Source organism: Phyllostomus discolor, chromosome 4 (assembly GCF_004126475.2).
Source record: "Phyllostomus discolor isolate MPI-MPIP mPhyDis1 chromosome 4, mPhyDis1.pri.v3, whole genome shotgun sequence".
Classification (NCBI taxonomy): Eukaryota; Metazoa; Chordata; class Mammalia; order Chiroptera; family Phyllostomidae; genus Phyllostomus; species Phyllostomus discolor.
The window spans coordinates 85,085,359-85,106,398 of record NC_040906.2 but is presented as its reverse complement, the minus strand read 5'-3'; the positions used below and the strand labels follow the sequence as shown (position 1 = coordinate 85,106,398).

General features: G+C 36.8%; 1 long non-coding RNA gene across 1 annotated transcript; it reads right to left on the bottom strand.

The window, feature by feature from the left end:
• Positions 1–357: 357 nt before the first annotated feature.
• LOC118499881 lies at positions 358–20,735 on the bottom strand. The gene is made up of 3 exons (XR_004902425.1): positions 20,725–20,735; positions 19,638–19,643; positions 358–516 (listed from the first exon to the last, which is right to left on the bottom strand). It is a non-coding gene; the product is annotated as an uncharacterized LOC118499881 (long non-coding RNA).
• Positions 20,736–21,040: the final 305 nt, after the last annotated feature.

The window sequence follows — 21,040 nt, the reverse complement described above, 5'->3', positions numbered from 1 at the left end:
GAACAAATAACGAAGGAGAGCTTCCCCCATCTGACAAAGGATATAGACTTCCAGGAAGTGCAGAAAGCTCAGAGACTCCCAAAGAAGTTGGACCAAGGCAGAACACACCAAGGCACATTATAATTACATTACCCAAGGTTAATAATAAGGAGAGAATCTTAGAAGCAGAAATAAAAAAATGAGAGAGTTATCTACAAAGGAGTTCCCATGAGACTGTCTGCTGGTTTTTCAAAAGAGACCTTACAGGCAAGAAGGGTCTAGAAAGAAGTATTGCAAGTCATGAAAGGCAGGGACCTACATCCAAGATTGCTCTATCCAGAAAAGCTTTCATTTAGAATGGAAGGGCAGATAAAAGGCTTCTCAGATAAGGTCAAGTTAAAGGAGTTCATCATCACCAAGCCCTTATTATATGAAATGTTAAAGGGGTTTATTTAAGAAAAAAAGATAAAAAATATGAACAGTAAAATGACAGCAAACACAGTTATTAACATCCACACCTGAACCAAAAACAAATGACTATAACAGGAACAGAACCACAGAAATGGAGATCACATGGAGGGTTATCAACAAAGGAGTGGGAGAGGGAGAGAGGGGGAAAAGGTACAGAGAATAAGTAGCATAAATGGTAGGTAGAGAACAGACAGAAGAAGGATAAGAATAGTATAGGAAATGTAGTAGCCAAAGAACTTATATGAATGACCCATGGACATGAAGGGGTGGTATATTGGTGGAAGGGGGTGTGCAGTGTGGAGGGAAGTGAAGGGGGGGGATGAGACAACTATAATAGCATAATCAATAAAATATATTTAAGAAAAGAAATCTATAGGCAAATATCACTAATGAACATAGATGCTAAAATCCTCAAGAACATATTGGCAAACCACATCCATCAATACATGAAAAAAATTATACACCATGATCAAGTGGGATTCATTCCAGGGATGCAAGGATGGTACAATATTTGCAAATCAATAAACACAATATATCACATAAACAAAAGCAAAGACAAAAACCACATGATCATATCAATAGATGTGGAGAAAGCATTTTATAAGGTACAACACCCATTTATGATAAAAAACACTCAGCAATTGGGAATAGAATGAGCATTGCTCAATGTAATAAAGGCCATATATTAGAGACTTAGAGGCAATAGTACCTACAGCCTTATTGAATGGTAAAAATTAAAAGCTTTCCCACTAGATCAGGAACAAGACCAGGATGTTCACTTTCACCATTTCTACTCAACAAATTACTGAAGATCCTAGACATGGCAATAAGACAAGAAAAAGAAATAAAAGGCATCCAAATTGGAAATAAGGAAGCAAAACTATCATTGTTTGTTGATGACATGATAGTGTATATAGAAAATCCTATAGACTACACAAAAAAAAACTATGTTACCTAATAGGTGAATTTGGCAAAACAGAGGGATACAAAGTCAATATTCCAAAACCAAAGGCATTTTTGTATACTAACAATGAAATATCAGAAACAGAAATCAGAAAAAAAAATCCCATTTGATGTAGCAACAAGGAAAGTAAAGTACCTAGGAATAAACTTAACCAGGATGTAAAAGATCTATATGCAGAAAACTACACAATGCTGATGAAAGAAATTAAGGAATACACAAACAAATGGAAGTATATACCATGTTCATGGATTGGAAGAATTAACATCAGAAAATGTCCATACTACCCAGGGCAATTTATAGATTCAACACAATCCCAGTTAAAATATCTATGATATATTTAACAAATATAGAACAAACACTTCAAATATTTATATGGAACTATACATAATCCCAAATAGCTGCAACAATTTTGAGAAAGAAGAACAAAGTAGGAGGGATCAATTACCTTATATCAAAATGTATTAAAAGGCCACTATAATCAAAACAGGCTGGGACTGTCATAAAAACAGACACATGGTCCAATGGAACAAAATAGACAGCCTAGAAATAAACCCAAGTCTCTAGAGTCAATTAATATTTGAAAAAGGGAGCAGAAGCATAAAATGAAGCAAAAATAGCCTCTTCAACAAATAGTATTGGGAGAGCTGGACAGCTATATGCAAGGAAATGCAATTCAATCACCAACTTATACCATACACAAAAATAAATTCATGGTGGATAAAAGACAAATATAAGTCATGACATGATCAAAATTCTAGAGAAGATAGGCATGAAAATCTTAGATATTCCACGCAGATATATTTTCACTGATATGTCCCCTAGAACAAGATACATAAAGGAAAGAATAAACAAATAAAACTTTGTCAAAATAAAAAAACTTCTGCATGGCTGAAGTAAACAGCATTAAAATGAAAAGAGACCCAACTATATGCGAAAACATATTTGCCAATGATACCCGAGACAAGGGTTTGATCTTCAAAATGTATAAATAACTCACATGACTCCACTCCAGGAAGACAAACAAACAAATTTAAAAATATGCAAAAGTGTTAAACAGACACTTCTCCAAGGAGGACATACAGAGAGCTCAGAAACATATATAAGGATGCCCAACAACATTAGCCATCAGAGAGATACAAATTAAAGCACCCTTGAGATACCACTTCACTCCAGTCAGAATGGCCATCATAACCAAATCAATAAAAAAAATAAGGGCTAGCCAGGTTGTAGAGAAAAGGGTACCCTAGTGCACTGTTGGTGGGAATCCAGACTGGTGGGGCCACTGTAAAAAAGAGTATGGAATTTCCAGAGAAAAACTAAAAATTTAACTGCTTTTTGACCCTGCTATACTACTGCTGAGATTATTCCCTAAGAATCCTAAAAACACCAATTGAAAACAAACAAACAAACAAACAAAACAACAAAAAACTATGCACCCAATGTTCACAGCAGTACAATTTATAACAGCCAAGTGCTGGAAACAGCCTAAGTACCCACCAGTAAATGAGTGGTTAAAAAAACTAGGGTACATTTACACAGTGGAATACCAGCAGCAGAAACAAAGAAGGAGCCTCTACCCTTTGTGACAGCATGATGGAACTGGAGAGCATTATGCTAAGTGAAATAAGCTAGGCAGTAAAAGAAAAATACCATATGATGTCACCTGTAAGTGTAACCTAATTAACAAAACAAACCAGGGAGCAAAATATAAACAGAAACCTTTCATTAAAGAACAAAGTATCAGTAATGAGAAGGGAAAGGGGAAGGGAGCAATGGGCAAAAATAGGGAAAGCACAAATGGACAAAGTCAATGGGGGTAGGTTCAAAGCTAAGATGTGGGAATGCATGGAGTGGGGAGCCAAGAAGTGGTGAAAATGGAGACAATTCTACTGGAAAAAGAATAAGAAAATATTAAACACTAATCTTTAAATTCTTTCAAAAATTTGAAGAAAAAAAGAGTGATTCCAAACTCATTGTATAAACCCACAATTGACTAATTCCAAAGCCAGAAAACAAAACCACTACAAGATAATATAACTATAGAACATTAACTCATGGCTACTGATGAAAAATTGTAAGCAAAAAGTGCCAGCAAAGAGAATTCAACTGTTAAGAAGAATATACACCATAACCAAGAGTCATTTATTCCTGTAATGAAATGATGAATCCACACATAAAAATCAATCAAATAACTACATTGACAGAATAAAGATAAGTTTTTAAAAATATCTCATTTGATGCAGTAAATGAATTTTAAAAAGGGAGAAAATAATCTTCATGACTAAAACATTCAATAAAATAATAATAGAAGAAAATTAGCAATCCAATATGGCTGTAGAGTAGCTAGAAGCTTTGTCTACTTGTTCCCAGACCAGACTGGACTTCCAGCTAAACCACACAGCAATTCACTCAAAAATCAATTTGACAGTGGATGAAGGCTAGCGTGAGTGAGTGTGTACATGGATGAAAGTGCAATGAATATACGTGAGTGGGCAAGAGCCTGTTTGCCTGAAATGAATTCAGAAATAGTCTGCCTGGGCTATGCAATCAGAGCAACTGTCACCACTGCTGCCCAGTTTAGCATTTGTGACTGTGCAGATTTGGGGTGGCCACAGCTTGGCTCAGAAGCCAGGAGCTCTGGGGACAGAGAGAGATGGTTGAGGAGGTCCTGGATCCTGAAGCAGTGTGGCCAGAGAAGGCCTGCCTGAGGATGAAAATCTATGGCAGGTGTCAGGAAGACACACCACCTCCACTCCCTGCTATAGTATCGCTGCATGACTCTTCCCAGTGCCATCCAGGTGAGATCCAGAGAGAAACTTCATCTAAAACTGTTGGAGGTTCTGACACACATTGGCCAGCCCTGACTGAGATAGACTGTGATTTTGGGGGAGAGATAGCATGAAGAGAACAGGCCCTCCTAGGGCTCAGTGCTGCATTGTGGGGACACACAGAAACTGTCTTAAAAGAGGAGCTGAGGAGAAACTCTAGACTCACCAGGGACCCAGTGCTCATGTGTATGCATGTATGTGCAGCAGCTCTAGTAACAAAGAACTCAGAGAAATAAAGTCACACTGAAGGGACTATGAGACCCAACCCACAGTGGCTCATTAGAAGACCACTTCTGAACAGTTGTTCAGAGTGGAAAATTTGAGTCCATGCCTCCTGTGATAGAGTAGCAAGGTGGGGACTGGAAATCCAGGAGCTGAATGCCTGAGATTTGCTGTAACAAGGCAGATCCCCTCACAGACAGAACCACCACTAAGGGATTATAGGCTCTACAAATCAGTGAGGACCGGCTCAGGGGCCATCTATGGGGTGCATTCTGCAGGAGAAAGAAGAAAAAGCTCTGAAAGGGCCCTTTACCACATACTATGAACTACACTGTTCCTTGGGCCCTGATCCACTAAACTGAGCACAGCAGAGATAAAAGACAGGTACAACAGGGGAGACTCAGGACTCTACCTATCCTTGGCATCTAGATGGAACTACTGTCTATATCAATCAGGAAAGAGCTGCCCATGTTACACAAATTGACTCCTCACTGGAAACAGACTGCTAATTCTCTGGGAACCATACATTATTGGAGAGAATCTCAGACAGATCAAGATGTGTGGTGAGAGGATAGGAAAACACTTCCACTATCTTCCCTGAAAACTAGTGACCAATGGGGGTGATTCAAGATTCCCACATTTCTGATTGCACCAGAAGCCCCTGGTGAAGGTGGATGGTAAAGGTACTAGTAGTCCTCTTGGGTCATTAAATTAACTACTGGATCCAAGGATGATGGAAAGCCAATAGGACAGAAGAGTGGGGTCCAGCCAAATCTGAAGGAAACAGCCACAGACTCTTGATTGCTTATAATCCTGGACAGGCTGCCTAGGGTCAGACTAGAGTACCATCTGACATCACCAGAGGAAGATCCAGAAGGAGAAGGAAGTGGTAAATGCTGGATTCTACTGAGACAATTCCACCATGGTCTTCTTCATGACTTGCATTGTTTCCTCTCCTGCATAGTTTTTTAACATTGATTTCTTTTCCTTCATGTCTGTACCTATTATGTCACTAGTTTTTATATTTTAGTTTATTTCAAACCTCATGTTTTGCTTCTGCCTCCTCTTTGCCCATTTTACCTTCTCACTTCACCTTTTAATTTTTGTTTTAAATTTTATTTTTTCCTCTTGCTTCCACTTACTTTTATTCCATACTTTTACTATTTCTCCCACCTCCAGCATCTCAGAATAATTTTTCTTGTCAGTAGTCACCTCACGTTCTTTATCCCATTGTTAAAATGCCCTTATTCTCTTTCTACATAGATCTTCATTCACTGTTTTTCTATTTCAAATCTCAAAATTTAACATTCTCTTCTCCTACTCCATTTTACCTTTCCCATTCACTTTCTTTTTTATTTTAAATTTTAATGTGTTCCTGTATTAGCCTGGTTTTTATTCCTCACTCTTAGTATTCTTTCTCCCTCTGTTTTCTTAAAATCACTTTTCTTTCTTCTAGACATCTCTTAAGCTTTTCCTTCTTATTCCCATCCAACCTATATTAACCTGTGCTCATTCCTTGTTGATACTGCTGTGGTGGATCTTTTTCTCCAATTTGATCCCTATTTTATTCACTGTATGTTATTAAATTTGGGGTTAAATCTATCACTATATGCTTCTTTTCATGTACTCCTTTCTGCCTTCTCTCCATTTTTAAAATGCAATGTAAATTGTATTTTCTTTCTCTCTTTTCTTTGTCTCTGTTCCCTAATCTTAGTATTTGTCCTCTGTCTACCCTTTCAAAATCATGAAATGGCATAAAGGGCACCCTACAAATATCAAGTTCAGGAGATCAAAGTGACTGTACCACTGAGTCCCACAGTTCTCCTACCACAGAAGGTCACACCAAAGAGACAGAGATTCAAGGCAGATAAAGCCAATACACAGAAACAAACAAGAAGAGTCACCAAAATGGGGAGACAAATAATAAAAGAAAACAATTGTAAGGAAAGGAGGAATCCCCAGAAAAAGTACTAAATTGAATTGATGTGAGCAACCTCATGCTTTGACTTCTAAAGAATGGTTATAGTGATGTTCAATTAGCTCAGTGAGAACTACAAGGAATGCCATAAAACCAACAAAAAGTTACTTCAATCTATGCCAGTATAAAATGGATAGAAATTATCAATAAGAACCAGGAGAAAAATGATGAATAAAATATCTGAAATTAAGAATACACCAGAAGTAATTAAAAGCAAGTAGATGAAGCAGAAGATTGAATCAGTAAGCTGGAGAACAGGGTAGAAAAAATTCTTAGAGTCAAAAAGGCACACAAAAAAGATGGTTTATGGGAGCTTCAGAACAACATGAAATTTTGTATTTGTATCATGGGGATACTAGGAGGAGAAGAAGAGAAAGAGATAAAAACTTGTTTGAAAAAGTAATGACAGAAAACTTCTCTAACTTAATAAGAGAAAATGTCATGTTAATCCAGGAAGCACAGAGGGTCAAAATGAACCCAAAGAGGCCCTAACCAGAACAAATCATAATTAAAATGGCAAAATTTAAAAACAAAGAGAGAAATTTAAAGGGAGCAAGGGAGAAACAGCTAGTAACATACAAGAGAGCTCCAATAAGACTAGCAGCTGATTTCTCAACAAAACACTATTAGTCAGAAGGAAATGGCAAGAAGTATTCCAAGTAATGAAAAGCAAACATTTGAAACCAAGACTACTCCATCCAGCAAGGCTCTCATTTAAATTGAAGGTGAAATAAGAAATGCTCCAGGTAAGGAAATACTAAAAGAATACATCTCTAATAAACCAGCCTTGCAAGAAATGTTAAAGGGACTACATTAAAAAGATGAAAAGAGAGAAAGAGAGAAAGGGAAGGAGGGAGGAAGAGAAAGAGAGAGAGAAAGGAGAGAGAGAGAGAGGTAAAAAGTGAAAATTTTGTGGTAAATTTATTCTTAGTCGTAAAGAATAAATACCTACAAATAATATCCTAAATGTAAATACACTAAATGCTCCAATAAAAGACATAAGGTTGCTGAATGGATAAGAAAACATGACTGGCATATGTGCTGTCTACAAGAAATCCACCTCAGAACAAGAAATCTACACAAACTGAAAGTGAAAGGATGGAAAATTATTCCAAGCAAATGGATATGAAGGAAAAGGCTGGGGGTAGCAATACTTATACCAGACAAAATAGATTTCAAAACACAGGCCATAAAAAGAGAAAAAGATGGATACTACACATTACTTAAGGGAATAATCCATCAAGAAAAGATATAACTCTTGTAAGCATATATACACTCAACATAGGAGCATCCAAATATATAAGGAAAATCTTGGAGGACTTCAAGAAAGACATCAAGAGCAACACTTATTGTAGAGGATTTTAGCACTGCATTATCAACAATGGATAGATCTTCAAAGCAAAGAATTAACAAGGATATTTTGGCACTGAAAAATACTCTAGTTCAAATTCACTTTATTGATATATACAGAAATATTCACCCCAAAGAAGCAAAATATACATTCTTTTCAAATATACATTGAACACTTTCAAAGAAAGATCATATTATAGGACACATAACAAGCCTTAAAAAATTTAAGAAATTTGAAATTATATCAAACATTGTCTGTGACCACAAGGGACTGAAACTAGGAACCATCCTCAAGGAAGGAAACTCAAAACATTCAAATACATGGAGACTAAATAATATGCTACTAAATAATGAAAGGGTTAATAATGAGATCAAGGAAGAAGTCAAAAAGTTTCTGGAAACAAATATATATGAACACACAACAATCCAAAACCTATGGGACACAGTGAAGGCTATTCTGTGAGGGAAGTTAATAGTAGTATAGGTGTACCTTAAAAAACACACACACACAAAGACAAAAAAACTCTCAAATAAATGACCTAATCTTACATATACAAGAAATAGAGGGACAACAGCAAGCAAAGCCTAGTGCTAAGGCAAGGAAGAAAATCATCAAGATCAGGGCACAATTAAATGACATAGAGACTAAAAGAACAATTCAAAGGATCAATTAATCCAGGAGGTGGTTCTTTGAAAAGATAAACAAATCAACAAGCCTTTAACCAGACTCATCAAGAAAAAAAGAGAAATAACCCAAACAAATAAAACTAGACACAAAAGAGAAGTTACAACCAATGCCACAGAAATACAAAGTAATCTAAGAAATTACTATGAACAAATATATGCCAAGAAATTCGATTACCTAGGGAAAAAAGACAAGTTTCTAGAAAATACAATCTTCCAAAACGGAATTTAAAAAAAAAAAAAGGAAATCCTGAATACAATGAACACAACTAGTGATATTGAAGCAGTAATCAAACAACTCCTGGAATACAAAAACCTTCTACTGGATGGTTCACAGGTGACTTTTACCTAACTTATAAAGAAAAACTAACTCCTATTGTTCTTGAGCTATTTCCGAAAATTCAAGAATAGGGAAAACTATAAAATTATTTTATGAAGCCGTTATTAGGCTAATTCCAAAACCAGGCAAAGATACAACCAAGAGACTACTGGCCAATATTGCCATTGAACGCAGATGCTAATGTCCTCTACAAAATATTGGAAATCTAGGTCCAGCAATATAGTAAAAACATTGTGCACCATCATCAAGTGGGTTCATTCCAGGGATGCAAGGATAGTATAATTATTTGCAAATCAATAAACATAAAACACCACATAAACAAAATGAAATACAAAAATATTTGGATCATATCAATAGATGTGGAAAAATCATTTGATAAAATATTGTACCCATTATTGATTTTTTAAAAAATTCAGCAAAATGGGAATAGAGGGAGTATTCCTCAACATAATAAAGGTCATATCTGAAAAACCTACAGCCAACCTCATACTCAACAAACAAAATTTAAAAGCTTTCCACTTATGATTAGGAACAAGACAATGGTGTCCGCTGTCACCACATTTATTCAACAGTGTATTGGAAGTTCTAGCCACAGTGACCAGACAAGAAAATAAATAAAAATGTATCTAAATTGGAAAGGAGGAAGTGAAACTGTCCTTATTTGCAGATGACATGATAAAGTACATAGAAAACTCTATAGACTCCTCTAAAAAACTACTCAACCCAATGAGTAAATTCAGCAATATAGCAGGATACAGAGTCAATATTCAGAAATTAAAGACATTTTTGTACACCAATAATGAAATATCAGAAACAGAAGTCAGGAAAAAAAAAACCATTTGCTATAGCAAAAAGAAAAATAAAATACCTAGAATAAACCTAACCAAAGAGGTAAAAGACCTGTACTCAGAAAACGACACAACATTGAAGAAAAAACTAAGGAAGACACAAACAAATGGAAGCATATACTATGTTCATGGGTTGGAAGAATTAATATCATCAAAATGTCCATACCACCCAAAGCAATTTATGGATTCCACACAATCCCTATTGAAATACCAATGGCATATTTTAAATATATAGAACAAACATTTCAAAAACTTTTATGGAACCATAAACAACCTTGAGTAGCCACAGCAGCTTTGAAAAAGAAGAACAAAGTGGGAGGGATCACAATACCTGATACCAAACTATATCGCAAGTTCACAGTAATCAAAACAGTACAGTACTGGCATAAGAACAGACACATAGATAAGTGGAACAGAACAGAGAGCCCTGAAATAAGCGCATGTCTCTATGACCAATTAACAGTTGACAAAGTGGGCAGAAACATGAAGTGAAGTAAAATATCCTCTTCAATAAATGGTGTTGGGAGATCTGGACTGGTACATGCAAAAACAAAACAAAACAAACAAAAAAACCACTATACTACCAATTTTATACATCCTAAACTTTAGATGGATAAAAAACAAATATAATCCATGATGCCATAAATGTCATAGAGGAAAACATAGTAAAATTTCAGATAGCCCATGTAGCACTATTTTTGCCGATATGTGTCCTAGGGCAAGAGAAATAAAGGAACAAGTAAACAAATTGCTATAACTATATCAAATTTAACTATATCAAATTAAAATGATTCTGCATTGTCAAAGAAAATCATCAAAATGAAAAGGTATCCAGGCATATGCAAAAACATATTTGCCAAAGATAGTTCAGACAATTTTTTTATCTCTAAATTATATAAAGAACTGATACAACTCAACACCAGAATTACAAAAAATACAATTAATAAATGGTCAAAGGACCTGAGCTGACACTTCTCCAAGGAGGTAATATAGAGGACCCAAAGACACATGAATGAATGCTCAATTTCGTTAGCCATTAGAGATGCAAATTAAAACCATAATGAAATGCCACCTCACACCTGTCAGGATGAAGATCATCAATGAGTATACAGACAAATGCTGGCAAGTATGCAGAGAAAAGGGGATCTAGTGAACTGTTTGGTAGGAGCTCAGATAGGTACACCCACTCTGGAAAACAGTATGAAATGTTCTTAAAAAAAAACAAAAAAAACGAGAGAAGATGGCGTCGGAGTAGGGAGGAGCATATTCGGCTTTGCTCAGGGGAGAAAATCCTGACCGATCTATGGAGTAGAAAGGCAAGCAACCAACATATTTCAACATTTTTGAAAACAGAGGACCAAGGATTGTGGCAGAACTGAAAGAACAAAGAATGGATCCTAAGGGGAGTGCTACAACAAGGTAGGGTCCCAGGACAAGCGTGTGGTCCTGGGGCTGCAGCCCCAGGCCCAGGGCCGCTGCTGGGTTTACCATAGGGTTCTTGGGAGAGAGCCAGGTCAACTGCTCCTTCCACAGGCGAGCAAGGTCTGAGAGGCTATGGGAGGAATCCAGGTGCTGGCAAACACACGGGGGTGGTGAGCAGCTTTGGAGGCCGTGGACACCAGAGGAGCCGAATCGTGCAGCGGACCCATACTCCCATGGTCACCGGTCTGGCTGGAGCTTTGGCGGTGAGAGAAGCCAGGCCACTGTGGGGAGCAGCGGGCTTGAACGGGAGGAATTTCTCAAGAGGAAGGAGTGAATAGACACAGACACTGTTTGGGGAATTCTCCTAAAGTGACCAGTGGCTCCAGCCTCCCTGCCACCCAACCTTGGGCTCCAGGCCCACGGGTGCACGGGCACGCATGCAGGGAGAGCATCCCGCACCCCAGCCCACAGCAATAACCCTGGGGAAAGACCTGATTCCCACACCCAGGGCCCAAAGCTGAGGAGCCAGTGCGAACTCCACTGGCCAAGGAAGAAAAGCCAAACAAATCATCCTTCAGACTGTCTCAAGCAGCAAGAGCAGAAAAACCGTTTTGGCCACTTTGAAATCAAGAGACTTTTTAACTTGATTCTATTTTTTTTAACAATTTTTAATTTTTTAAGTTTTATTGTTTTTATTCTCTTTTGATTTCTTTTTCCTCTCTTACCTGATTTCTTGTTTTATTCCTTCCTCCTTCCTGTCCTCCAATTTTATCTCTTCTTCCTTCCTTCGTCTGCCTTTTCTATTTTTTACTTTTTAAAATTTTTTCCTAAATACCTACCAGTGAGACAAAATCCTGGATCTGTGAAAAGACCAAAGTTGAACCCAAAGAAGGGGCATCACAGCAGCTGGGACAGTGAGATAAATGTCACTCTGCTATTACAGAGAACCTGCAAGTTATTGCATATTGTATTATTATTATTTTTCCAGTGTTCCTACATCTTTTTTTAACAGTATTTTTATATCCCTCTTCTTTTTGTATAGCCTGCTTTGCTAGGCTGGATATATTGTATGACCTGACAGCTTTCCCCTGATATCTCTTTCTATACTGTATTACTAATCTACCATCCTTTACCTCACCTGTGTCCCATCAGCACACTACTCGATGTTCTGTACTCCCTATTTTTGTCACCTAGATCTCATAGACTCTGCATATGAATGTTGCCATAATATTATTGTAAATAACTGCTGTTCCATTCAATTGTAATTACTTCACAACATCCCCCCACCCCAGATCTTAGCCCATTTCAAAGTTTCCTGAACTCTATTACTGTAGTGGTTAACTCAATTCTGTCACACACTACACCTATTTACTATCCTTTACTCTCACCTTACCCCAGAATCTGACCTCCCACAACCTCCCTGCTTTATAGATCCAACTCACAATCCTTCCTCCCCCAACAAGAGTCTTATCTTCTTTCCATCCTTTCTAAAAGTCAGCTAGCTGGGTGGAAGACCACAGTTAACACTATACATAGTCAAAGGATCTCCTATATCTTCCCTACTTGCTACTACTGTAAATAGCAAAGAATTCTCTGTTGCTGTCTTAAACCATTTTGCCTTCCCCCTCCAACTGATGACAAAAAAGAATAGGTGGAGGAGGTGAACACCAGGATACCCACTGGAAGAGGAAACACAACAACAAAGGAACCACTAACGGATAACAGCAGAAGAAGGTGAAGGAGGGAGTAGTAACCACACAAACCTCAATCCAGGACTTATCTGGAAATACAACTAAACAGTAGAGACAGTACCCAATACAAGCAACTGACCAAGATTTCCTTAAACCTTGTACACACAGAAGAACCAGCTTCAACACAACCTGCCCTCACCAGCACAACAAAATACAGAAGGTGGTGGACAGATTGACCCTCATTTACCCAGCTGGTGGGAAGGAACCACCAAAGAAAGACTCAACAACAATCAAAACCCAAAGGCATACACAAAGCCAACTTAAACGACAGCCCAAGACCAGTGAGCTTGGGGGATCAAGGAAACAGCACCACTGAAACTCACTGCTATTCTACTAAACAAGTTCACAACATAAACCCAGGGAGCCAGATCAGATCAATATAAGAAGCTGAGGCGAACAAGAAGAGTCTCACAAACAATGGGAAGACAAAGAAATAATCCCCAAAGGAAAGGAAAGGAGGAAGCCTCAGAAAGAATGCTAAATGAAATAGAGGCAATTCAACTATCAGATATTGAATTCAAAGCAGTGATTGTCAGGAAGCTCAATGAGCTCACAATGAGCTACGAGAAACTGCAGGGAAGCTACAATGAACTCAATGAAAACTACATCAGCATAAAAAAGGAAATAGAAACTCTCAACAACGGCCAAGAGGAAATGAAGAATACAATTTCTGAACTGAAGAACACAGTAGAAGGAATGAAAAGCAGGATCGATGAGGCAGAAGATCGGATCAGCGAGCTAGAGGACAAAGTAGAAGAAAACACCCAGAAAGAGCAAGAAAAGGAAAAGAGGCTCAGAAAAAATGAAGAGGGATTAAGAGAAATGCAAGACAATATGAAACGTAATAATATCCATATAATAGGGATACCAGAAGGAGAAGAAGAAGAAGGGATAGAAAACCTAGTTGAACAAGTGATGATGGAAAACTTTCCTAATTTGATGAGATGAAAAGTCACACAAATACAGGAAACACAGAGAGTCCCAATCAAGAGGAACCCAAAGAGGCCCACCTCAAGACACATCATAATTAAAATGGCAAAATTTCAAGACAAAGAGAGAATCTTAAAGGCAGCAAGGGAGAAACAGGAAGTAACATACAAGGGGGCCCCAATAAGGCTAACAGCTGACTTCTCAATGGAAACACTCCAAGCCAAAAGAGAATGGCAAGGAATAATCCAAGTAATGAGAACCAGAGGCCTGCAACCACGACTACTTTACCCAGCAAGGCTCTCAATTAAGATAGAAGGCCAAATAAGAAGCTTCTCAGACAAAAGAAGTCTAAAAGAATACACCTCCACTAAACCAGCTCTTCAAGAGATGCTAAAGGGACTGCTTTAAGGAAAGAAAGGAAAAGAGAGAGTGAGAGAGGATCACACGTGCATAAAAGGCAATGAATAAGTACCTATCAATAATAACCTTAAACGTAAATGGATTAAATGATCCAATCAAAAGACATAGAATAGCTGATTGGATAAGAAAACATGACCCACACATATGCTGTCTACAAGAGACACACCTCAGGATAAAAGATCTGCACAGGTTGAAAGTGAAGGGCTGGAAACAAATTTTCCAAGCAAATGGACAGGAAAAAAAAGCTGGGGTAGCAATACTCATATCTGACAAAATAGACTTCCAAAGAATGGTGATAAAGAGAGACCCAGAAGGTCATTTCATAATACTCAAGGGAAGAATTCACCAAGAAGACATAAATATTGTAAATATATATGCACCCAACATAGGAGCACCCAAATACATACAGAAAATCTTAGAGGACTTCAAGAAAGATATGGAGAGCAACACAATTATTGTGGGGGATTTTAACACTCCACTATCAAAAATGGACAGATCTTCCAAACAAAATATCAACAAAGATATTGTGGCATTGAACAATACCCTAGACGAAATGGGCTTTATTGATATTTACAGAACCCTCCATCCCAAAGAAGCTAAATACACATTTTTTTTTCAAATGTACATGGAACATTTTCAAAGATTGACCACATGATAGGACACAAAACAAGCCTCAACAATTTCAAAAAAATTGAAATCATACCAAGCAATTTCTCGGATCACAAGGGACTGAAACTAGAAACCAAACCAACCAACCAAGGAAAAAAACTCAAAACACTCAAATTCGTGGAGATTAAACATCATGCTATTAAACAATGAATGGGTCAAGAATGATATTAGGGAAGAAATCAAACGGTTTTTGGAAACAAATGAAAACGAACTCACAAGAACCCAACACTTATGGGACACAGCCAAGGCAGTCCTGAGAGGGAAGTTCATAGTGATACAGGCCCACCTATAAAAGTTAGAAACATTTCAAACAAACAACCTAACCCTACGTCTACAAGAACTTGAGGAACAACAACAAAGACAGCCCAGAGCAAGAAGAAGGAAGGAAATAACCAAGATCAGAGCAGAATTAAATGACATAGAGACTAAAAGCACAATTCTAAAGATCAATGAATCCAAGAGTTGGTTCTTTGAAAAGATAAACAAAATCAACAAGCCTTTAAGCAGACTCATCAAGAAAAAAAAGAGAGAAAACCCAAATAAACACAATCAGAAATGAAAGAGGAGAGATTACAACAGATACCACAGAAATACAAAGGATTGTAAGAAATTAGTACAAAGAGCTGTATGCCAAGAAATTTGAAAACCTAGATGAAATGGACAAATTTCTAGAAAAATATAATCTTCCAAAACTCAATAAAATGGAAGCAGAAAGCCTGAACAAACCAATGACAGCAAAAGAAATTGAAGCAGTAATCAAAAAACTCCCAACACACAAAAGCCCTGGACCAGATGGTTTCACAGGAGAATTCTACAAAGCATTTAAGGAAGAACTAACACCTATCCTTCACAGACTATTTAAAAAAATCCAAAAAGATGGAAGACTCCCAAACTCTTTTTATGAGTCCAGCATCATCTTAATTCCAAAACCAGATAAAGACACAACAAAGAAAGAAAACTACAGGCCAATATCGCTGATGAACATTGACGCTAAAATCCTCAACAAGATACTGGCAAACCGCATCCAACAGTACATTAAGAAGATCATACACCATGACCAAGTGGGATTCATTGCAGGTATGCAAGGATGGTACAATATACGCAAATCAGTAAATGTAATACATCACATAAACAAAAGCAAAGACAAAAACCAGATGATCATATCAATAGATGCAGAAAAAGCATTTGATAAGGTACAGCACCCATTTATGATAAAAACACTCAGTACAGTGGGAATAGAGGGAGCATTCCTCAACATAATAAAGGCCATATATGAGAAACCTACAGCCAACATTATACTCAATGGGCAAAAATTGAAATCTTTTCCACTAAGAACAGGAACAAGACAAGGATGTCCACTTTCACCACTTCTATTCAATATAGTACTGGAAGTTCTAGCCACAGCAATCAGACAAGAAAAAGAAATAAAAGGAATCCAAATCAGAAAGGAGGAAACAAAACTCTCACTGTTTGCAGATGACATGATAGTATACATAGAAAATCCTATACACTCTACCAAAAACTGCTTGACCTAATAAATGAATTTGGTAAAACAGCAAGATACAAAGTCAATATCCAGAAATCAAAGCCATTTCTGTACATCAACAATGAAACAGCAGAAGTAGAAATCAAGAAAAAAATCCCATTGGAAATAGCAAAAAGAAAAATAAAATACCTAGGAATAAACCTAACCAAAGAGGTAAAAGACCTGTATTCAGAAAACTACATAACACTGAGGAGAGAAATCAACGAAGACACAAACAAATGGAAACATATACCGTGTTCATGGATTGGAAGAATTAATATCATCAAAATGTCCACACTACCAAAAGCAATTTACACATTCAATGCAATACCTATTAAAGTACTAATGGCATATTTCACAGACATGGAGCAAACACTTCAAAAATTTATATGGAACCATAAACGACCCCAAATAGCTGCTGCAATTTTGAGAAAGAAGAGTAAAGTAGGAGGGATCACAACCTGACACTAAACTATACTACAAGGCCACTGTAATCAGAACTGCCTGGTACTGTCATAAAAACAGGCACATGGACCAATGGAACAGAACAGAGAGCCCAGGAATAAACCCAAGCCTCCAGAGTCAATTAATATTTGACAAAGGAAGCAGCAACATAAAATGGAATAAAAATAGCCTCTTCAACAAATGATGTTGGGAGAACTGGACAGCTACATGCAAAAAAATGAAACTCGAGCACCAACTTACACTTTATACAAAAATAGATTCAAGGTGGATAAAAGACTTAAATATAAAGTGTGACACCATTAAAGTCCCAGAAGAGAACGTAGGTAGGAAAATCTCAGATATTTCACGCAGAAACTTTTTTACTGACTTGTCTCCTAGAGCAAGGGACATAAAGGAAAGAATAAACAAATGAGACCTCATCAAAATTAAAAGCTTTTGCACAGCTAAAGAAAACAGTATCAAAATAAAAAAAGAACCAACTGTATGGGAAAACATATTTGCCAATGATACCTCAGACAAGTGTTTAATCTCCAAAATATATAAAGAACTTACATGACTCCACTCTAAGAAGACAAATAACCCAATTAAAAAATGGGCAAAGGACTTGAACAAACACTTCTCCAAGAAGGACATACAGAAAGTCCAAAGACACATGAAACGATGCTCAATATCGCTAGGCATCAGAGAGATGCAGATTAAAACCACAATAGATATCACTTCACACCAGTCAGAATGGCCATCATAAACAAAGCAACAAACAACAAGTGTTGGAGAGGCTGTGTAGAAAGGGGGTCCCTAGTGCACTGTTGGTGGGACTGCAGACTGGTACAACCACTATGGAAAGCAGTTTGGAACTTCCTCAGAAAACTAAAAATGGATCTGCCTTTTGACCCGGCAATTCCATTGCTGGGACTCTATCCTAAGAACACTAAAACATCAATACAAAAGAACCTTTGCACCCCGATGTTCATAGCAGCACAATTTACAATAGCTAGGGGCTGGAAGCAACCTAGATGCCCATCAGTCAATGAATGGATCAAAAAACTATGGTACATTTACACAATGGAATTCTATGCAGCAGAAAGAAAGAAGGAGCTCCTACCCTTTGCAACAGCATGGATGGAGCTGGAAAGCATTATGCTAAGCAAAACAAGCCAGGCAGTGAAAGACAAATACTACATGATATCACCTTTAACAGGAATCTAAACAACAAAACAAAACAAAAAAAAAACTAGCAAAATATAACCAAAGACACTGAAATAGGGGATAGTCTGACAGTGGCCAGAAGGGAGAGAAGAGGGAATTTCAGGGGGGAATGGGTAGGGTTTACAGGAACAAATTTGGAGGACACATGGACAAAAACTAGGGGTGGGGGTAATGGGGGGGAAGGGAGGAGGGTTGGGTGGGTGGGCTGCAATGGGAGTAGGGCGGAGAAAAACTGTACTTGAACAATAATTAAAATAAAAAAATATATAAAAAAAGAAAAAACAACAACAACAACTAAGAATGGAGTTGTCTTTTTTTTTAAATTGTTACTCAAGTACAGTTCTCTCCACTTTCACTCCACCACACCCCCCTGCCCCACCCATTCTTGTCTCCCACCCTCGAACCTACCCCTTTGGCATTGTCCATGTGTCCTTTATACATGTTCTTTGACAGCTCTTCCCCTATTGTTGCTCTCCCCCCTGCTCTTTGGTTACTGTCTGTTTCTTCTTTTGACCCAACAATTCCACTGCTGGAATTATACAGTAAGAATCCTGAAACACCAATGGAAAAGGACCTATGAACTCCAATGTTTATAGTAGTATTATTTACAATACCCAATTGCTGGAAACAGCATAAGTGGCCATCAGTAAATGAGTGTATAAAAAAACTAGGTACATTTACATGATGGCATACTAGTCAGCAGAAAGAAGAAACCTTTACCTTTTGCAACAGCATGGATAGAACTGGAGAATGTGACACTGAGTAAAATAAGCCTGGCAGTGAAAGACAAATACCATATAATCTCACCAATAAGAAGAATTTAACAAAGAAAACAAATAAATGAGAAAAATAGAACTAGAGACAAGGAAACAAAGAACAGACTTATTGTGTGACCAGATGAAAAGTGGGGGATTGGGAAGGAAAGGAGAGAAGGGGAAAGGACTAGTCAAGGAACATGTATGAAAATCCATGGACATGAACAACAGGTTGGGTATTGACTGTGAGAGTGAAGGATGTGTGGGGCAATGAAGAGTAACAGGTGAAAATTGGGACAACTGTAATAGAACATCAATAAAATATTCACTAAAAAGAAAATCATCTGCCATTGCCATGTCCATGTATGAAAAGCCCATGGTTAATATGAGAAACTAAAACATTTTTTCTCTAAAATAATGAATAAGACAAGGATGTCCACCTTTACCATTTCTATTCAACATAGTATTAAAATACTAGACAGAAAATACAGAAGAAAAATAAATAATATCAACTGAATTAGAAAATAAAAATTAAAATGATCTTTATTCCCACTGACATGAACTTATATTTAGAAAGCACTAGGTGCAGGCATTTCCAACCTGCAGCCTGTGGGCCACATGGGGCCCAGGATAGCTATCAATGTGGCTCCACACAAAATTGTCAATTTACTTAAAAAACTTTTTTTTAACTCATCCATTTTTGTTAGTGTTTGTATATTTAATGTGCAGCTTAAGACTACTCTTCTTCTTCCAGTGTGGCTCAGGGACACAAAACATTTGGACACCTCTTTGACAATCCCCAAAATTCTGTTAGGACTAATTAAAAATACAGCTGTCTTGCCCTATACAAAAATCAATTTAAAAAATAGTTGCAATTCTATACATTAACAATGTACAGTTTGAAAATGAATCCAAGAAACGATTACATTTAATATAAAATCATGAAAAATAAAATACATAGAAAAATTTAAAATAGATAATTTGTACACTGAAAATTAACAAATGATACTGAAATTAATTTAAGAAAATGTAAATAATACAAGGATTTTCATGTATATGGAAGAAAAACTGAATATCAGTATGGTGCCAACATTATCCAAAGAGCATGCAGATCCTATTTAATCTTTAGCAAAATCCCAATGATATTTTTATCAGAAATATAAAATGTCATCCTAAAAGCATCAATACTCAAAAAACTCTGAATAAGCAAACAATCTTTAAAAAGAACAAAGTTGTAGATCTCACACTTTTTGATTTTAAAAGATATTACAAACCTGTGATAGTAAAAATACTGTGGTATTGGCATAAAAGCAAATATATAGACCAATAAGTTAGAATAAAAGCCAAAATAAAGCCTTGCCTACATAGTCAAATGATTTTCAACAAAGGTGCCAATATCATTTACCAAGGGAGGACAAACAAATGCTGAGAAAAGTGTGCAAAAAATGCCAGATATTTTCTTTACACCAAATACAAACATTCACTTAAAATAAATCAGGTCCTCAAATCTAAAACTTAAAAATAAAACTCTTGGAGGAAATATTAAAAAAAACTTTCATGGCATTGGATATGGCAATAATTTATTTGATATGTCATAAAAAGAACTCAGGAAAAATGAAGAAAACAGATAAATTAGAGTACAGAAAAATTCAGTGCACCAAAAACAGTCAACACAGTGAAAATGCAAATCATGCTATGGGAAAATATTTGCAAATCATGTTTTGGAATGGTTTAATATGCATAATATATAAAAAACCCTTTGTTTTATTAAAAACAAAACCTAACAACCCAATTAAAAAACAAGCAAAGTCTTTGAATGGACATTTCTCTAAAAAGACACATGACCAGAAAACATGTGAATGTTTGCCCAACATTGCTAATTATTTGGGAAATGTAAGTAAAACAAAAATGAGATACCACCTAACACGTTATTTGGCATTATCAAGAAAAAATACATTCAAAAGCATATAAATAAATGTTGGCAAGGATGTGGTGAAATTGAAATCCTCATATACTCTTGCTTTGGAATATAAAAGTGGTGCAGCCACTAGAGAAATTGTGTGGTAGTTTCTCAAAAATGTGTGTGTGTGTGTGTGTGTGTGTGTGTGTGTGTGTATGACATTGATTCAGTATTTCTACTTCTGGATATATACATAAAAACTTTTAAAATGGGTTCTCAAAGATAAATTTGTACATCTGTGTCTATAACAGCATTTTTCACAATAACCAAAGG